Genomic DNA, 6376 nt, shown 5'->3' on the forward strand with positions numbered 1-6376 from the left:
TTAGGACCCACACCCAGTTTCACACCTTGGCTCAGGCGATTAGAGGATCATCAGGGGGTCCTTTTGTCCCTCTGCGGGGGGAAACTCCCACTAGGTTTAAATCTGGGACTCTCCACCATTTGACCTTAGAACTGAAGAAGCTTCTCGGATGTGAAGTGAAACGTCTTCAAGCAACTTAAAGAAGTCCAGACGCTTTTCTTTGCAAGCTCCATTGACTAAATAAATGGTGTTGCATATGTTATGCAGTTAAAACACACACCTACTCAACAATTTAAATTAGACTAGATGAAACAGATGGCATCGTCATGGCAAAGATTCAATGAATAATGAGAGCAAAAAGAATGCACCTTTTTTAACACATTGCTGTTTCAGTGGTTTTATACACTGAGAGGATGTTGAAAAAACAGCTGTTTAACAAAAATTAAGTCCTTGGAGTTGAGAAGTCATCATCAAAGTAATGAATCAGTTGCAGTTTAACATGTCAGGTGTTTTGTGGACACCTATCTATGCCTCATATGAAAAGCATTATTTTAACCCCTTTGTGGAGCAGATCTTCTGCATCAGACAGCTTCTCTGGTTCTGCTCTGCATTGTGACTAAACAGCCAGTGATTTTTAAAGTGTTAGAAAACCATCAATACCTGCTCATATGAAAACAGCATCATTATACTCAGTGGTTGAAATTTAATTTTAAAGATTACTAAATCTCTATAAAGACAGAGGATATTGAATTTTTTTAGAAGCCCCTGCACAGATGTACAATTCACTTCGTTGTAATAAAATGAAATATGGTGTTGGATGATGTTTTTCTGTGGTACAAAGCCACAGTGAAACAATAAATTTGTTATTAGGCTAAACATGCTCAGCGTTGTGGGACCTGTATGAGACATTGATGTTATCAGCATTCATAAGCAACAACTTTTTTCCTTGTAGACAAATTGTTGAGACCAATCAAATAACAGGAGATGCTGCAGAACAGGGTTAACAAGAGTGCTGGAAAGCAAAGGCAACCCGAAGCAGAGGTGGGAGTAAAAGCTGAATGTATCTGAACTTATTAAAGTTTAATATTAATAGTTCCTCCAAATATTAGCTTGGCTTTTGTAAGTGGACTGTAATAGAAAGTTACAAAATGGTATTGGCTTGTAATTTTACAAGCTAATACGTTTTGTTTGTTGGTTGGTTCATTTAAATTTTCTTCTCTAAGTCATTCCATTCTGAAGAACTGGCAATATCATACTGATGTAGAATTCTTCACATCCACCAAGAAAGTTAAAGGGAGCTCAGAGAAAGAAAAAAAGGTTAAAGATGTGATAGCTGTTGCTCTACATATCACACAGAGTGACTGTCAGGTCTGCTGTTTGAAAGAGGGAAATGATTTTTCTACTAAAGGATGTAGCCGGGTTAGTTACTGTTTGCCTCACCTGTTTTTCCAACAGCAGATGTAAGAGAACCGATAAAAGATTTAGGATCAGAGTAGCGAGGCTGCTTGTAAACAACAGTAATGAAATAAGAGAAGTATGAGCTCTGGAACTGTCAGTTTTGGGCCCCGTGGGAGAGAATAGCTAAGTGGCTAATTAAGCCAACAATAATACAGAAACAATGAATTCCTGACTAAATTCAGTTTGTTTTAAACCCAGGTCTTAATTTAAATTGTTTTGTGGATTCTATCCCAATCATTGTGAAATTATGTTTTCTTTTTATTTGCTAAGGTTAGAGTGCAAAATCAACTGTAGGTACTCAGATGTTAATTATGGTTTAAAAAAGAAAGGTTGGGTAATAATTTCAATATTTTCTTTTCTTTTCTTTTGTTTTGGTGAAAACCTGTTTTAACAAGATTTAATGTAATTTTAATTTGGAAAGACTTGGTAGTATTTTACAAAATTATGTCCCTCCTACAGTATCTCTAACTAGGTTATGTTTAGCAGGTTTGGTTGATGATTTAGGCACAAGAAACGAAGCAGAGGTGTAGTAAGGCTAGAGCCACTGACTAAGTAACTTTTCTCTTTGTTCCATTTTAATTTCATGTGAAGGAATAATTTTGTATTCTGTTGTATTTCATTGTTTTATACATGCAACACGTATCGTCCATCTCTCTCTATACACAGAGTTGATGGCTAGGTGGAATATAACAGTCATTTATTTTATCAGGCCAAATTAAAAAAAATGGATTTAATTTTGTGATAATAGTTATTAAAGTTTTCTCTGCGTACTTATTTGGTCAGATTGATCAGGCTGCTGTTGGACTATGTTGTGATCATTCACTTTGCAAAAATCCTCATAAAGTTTTAGGAATTTTGGACAAAAGTATCAAAAATAAAAGCCAGGATATATATAAAGAGAATTTTCCTAAAATGCCAAAGTTTTCAGAATCAACTGTCTTTGTATTTTTTGTAAGTGCAGCCATGGTGTGTAAAGGACTCTGTGGTTTGACCATATTGTTTGCCTGTTGTGTTACACATTGTGGTAGCACTCCTGGTTTTGACTTTTTTCAAATCTGGAGTCACTAAAGTAGCTGCTGTCTGTGTAATTCTGTTACTGTTGCAGTGATGTAAAGACCATCGACAAACTTATGCAGACAAACCTGGATCCAGATGTAACTCTGATTTTGAGACGTTTTTATGTTTTATAAACTAGTGTCAGTTTTGGAATTCGATGTTTGACGGTAACAATCACATTTCTTTAATATGTCAACTGTATGGATCTATTTTGTTTGTTTGCTCTTGTTTTTAATTCAAAGTAAAGAGAATAATTGGAGATAATGTCAGAGAGTCATTTTTTTTCTTTAAGACTTCAGTGGGTGAGATAAAGTGGGAACAAGTCCATCCATCTATCTGTTACCTATGCTTGACCCACCCGGGCTCAGTGGCCATTGACAGGAAGTAATACAAAAGTATTTCATATAAATACCACAGAAATAGTTAATAAAGATTATTTCTTTAAGCAGCAGGTGTCCTGAGGCCTGGTTCTGGTCTACAGCCTGGTGCCTCTGAACATTTGCTGCCTGTACTCTGAATCCAAAAACCCTCACAGCACATCTCCCCGACACAGCTCGCTGCGATATGATACAGCATCACATACCAACAGCCAAAGACGCTCCACATTTACATTCACAGAATAAACTGGGTCAGGAAAGAAATGGGGCTAAGGTAAAAAAAAAAAAAAAACATGTTTACATGTGATGCTGGAACATGATTACTATAAAAACCCAGGAAAGGGAATACTCTGCAAACCTCCATGCTTCACTTCTTTTTTTAAACTAAAACTAGTATATTTGCGGGTTATTAATAATGTATGATGCATCAGCCATAAATCAGCCATTTTTCTTTCATCTCTCTTGTTTGTTTTTTATATATCTTGGATGGATCGACAGCTTGGTGAGAGAAAAACTTTAATGTTATTCAAACATTAAAAAAAACAAAAACAAAAACTTTTGGTTTTGTTTTTATGGTTCAAATTTGAAATAACTGACTTTACCAATACATGACCAAGTGAGAGGGGAGGGCCTTCTGCAGTGATGTGCATCCATACCAGCCTATTGTGGGTCTAACTGTGGGTGGTGACCGCAAGAACAAGACCAGCAGAAAAAAGCTTCCTGTTGGGGAAGGAACTCAGTTATTTGGTGGCTGTACGAGCAACAGAAATATATGAATAGCCATATTCATAATCAACAGCTGAGTAATTGATCAAAAAAATCATTTCATTGGCTGTAGCTCAGGTGGCAGAGCAGGTCAGCCACTAATCAGAAGGTCGGTGGTTCGATCCCAGGCTGCATGCCAAATATCCTTGGGCAAGATACTAACCCCATGTTTGCCTACTGGTGGTGGTCAGAGGGCCCGGTGGCGCCAGTGTCCGACAGCCTCGCCTCTGTCAGTGCGCCCCAGGTCAGCTGTGGCTACAACGTAGCTTGCCATTGCCAATGTGTGAATGTAGTGTAAAGCGCTTTGGGGTCCTTAGGGACTGAGTAAAGCACTATACAAATGCAGGCCATTTTTACCATTTCACAGGAAGTAGAACTAACTTTTTCGTTTTTTTTCCAATGTCAGTTTTTATTAGTAGCAGGGACAGCCTAGGGGGATCCGCATGAGTTAATAGCACAAAATATTGAATTTTCTCTTAATTATGGGTCTCCCATCTATCTTCAGAGGGCGACTGAACCGAAAAAAGTCAAAATTAGAAAACAGCTTCAGAAATTTCAGCTTCGTTGGAGAAGATAAATTAGATCAGTTAGAGATCTAACAAAACAAAGTCAGAAATATTTCTCATTGAAGGACCTGTAACAGCTGTAACCATGGTTACCCCAATCTTACCACAAAAAAGTCAAGCTCTGGTTTTACATAAAACAATTCTCAAACTTTAGCAGTGACTTGATCCCTCTAGTTAACAGTAAACAGTATTCCCGCTGAGGCTAAGCTATCTGTCCAGGAAATCTTTTCATATTTGCTGAGTGTAAGCAGAGTCCTGCTGCTTGTGTACGGTAGCAGCCTTAGAGCGCTGCTCTTTGCTGTCCTTCTTCTGTTAACCAAGCAGCTGCGGCTATTTAAAATGCTGCAGTGTGTTCAGTGTGACTCCCACAATTAAAGGCATGTAGGAAGCCACTTTTTGTGCGATGTAGGTCTTTGGGATTGTGTGGTCGCTAATAAAGCAGTATCTTCACATCATAGTTTTCCTTATTTCTCTCTGTGGTGCCACCTCGTCTCCTGTGTCCTTTAAGCCTCAATTCCTAAAACCCTTGTAAAAGAAAGAAGATTGATGACAGAGGAGGCTTGATGAGGAGTTATAATCAAGCAGATACTAGCGACTCCTGGACCTACAAGAAGAGCTAGGGCACACTGCCAATTTACAAACCAGGCCTGAGCAAAAGTCTACAAATAATCCTTCCTTAGCATTAACAGGTTTTGTTAGTAATTTAAGTTGATCATCTGTGTGATTAAACTTTTTGGTCTTCACTATTTGTGTCTGATGGCATCTCAGATCATAAAATAAAGCAACAGGCTGTAACATAACAATGACCAGACAATGCAACCGTGTCACATATTTAAATGACTTCCTAACAAAATGAAGGCTGCAAAGCAAGGATGTTTCATTTTACCAAATACCCGTCATCTGCACTGCTGGAACATCGCTTCTTCTGAATAGATCCACTTGCCTTGACTTCATTATAATATAATTCAGCACCTAATTATAATGATCACAGTGTATGGATGTGAATTGTGTGGATTTGACTGTGAAGTGCAGACCCATCTACATACCTCGCGAGTTTACTGTTGTCATGGTAACGGCCGTGTATGTACCACCCGATGCTAATGCTAACTCGGCCATGGAGGAGCTGCACAAGACAATAAGCAACCAGCAGAACTCCCATCCAAACGCAGTGCACATTATAGCTGGGGACTTCAACCATGCTGATTTAAGGTCAGTATTCCCCAGATTTGAACAGCATATTAAATGTGCAACGAGGGGGAAAAACACATTGGATAAAGCCTACAGCAACATCCAAAAAGGCTACAGAGCAACCCCTCTACCACATCTAGGTTTGTCAGACCACATGTCCATGCTGCTGATCCCTGCATACACTCCCATTAGGAGAAGAGCCCCCCCAGTCACAAAAACTGTGAAAACCTGGCCAGAAGGTGCATCACATCAGCTGGAGCGTGTTCGAACATCAGGACCTTGAAGAGCACACAACATCAGTGCTCTCCTATATTAACTTCTGTGTCAACAGTGTCACTGTGGACAAACGTCTCCGGGTGTATTCCAACCAGAAACCCTGGATGACTAAAGAGGTCCAGGTCCTGCTGAAGCAACGTGACGCCACTTTTAGATCCGGTGAAAGTATGCAGTACAGTGCAGCCAGATCTGAGTTGAAAAGAGGCATCAGAGAGGCCAAGGCAGCGTACAAGAGAAGGATCGAAGACCACTTCAGCACCAACAACTCACGACAGGTATGGTAGGGAGTTCAGCACTTAACTAACTACAAACCTTGCAATACCACGTTGACTGAGCTTGCGGAGGAGCTGAACCACTTCTTCGCACGCTTTGAGGTGAAGGGACCAGAGGCAGCAGCAGCAAAAACATCGGACAGCAGCAGCAGCCCAAGCCTCATAGTGCAGGAAAATGAGGTGAGGCGCACACTGAGGGCAGTGAACCCCAGGAAGGCCGCCGGACCAGATGGGGTAACCACAAAGGTCCTAAAAGAGTGTGCAGACCAGCTGGCTGGGGTCTTCACTAAGATCTTCAACACTTCACTGTCCCAGTCCTGCATCCCGCCGTGCCTAAAGTCAGCCACAATTGTCCCACTGCCAAAGCGTACTAACATTAGCAGCCTCAACGACTACCGACCAGTTGCTCTAACACCTGTTATAATGAAGTGCTTTGAGA

Source organism: Astatotilapia calliptera, chromosome 16 (assembly GCF_900246225.1).
Source record: "Astatotilapia calliptera chromosome 16, fAstCal1.2, whole genome shotgun sequence".
Taxonomy (NCBI): Eukaryota; Metazoa; Chordata; class Actinopteri; order Cichliformes; family Cichlidae; genus Astatotilapia; species Astatotilapia calliptera.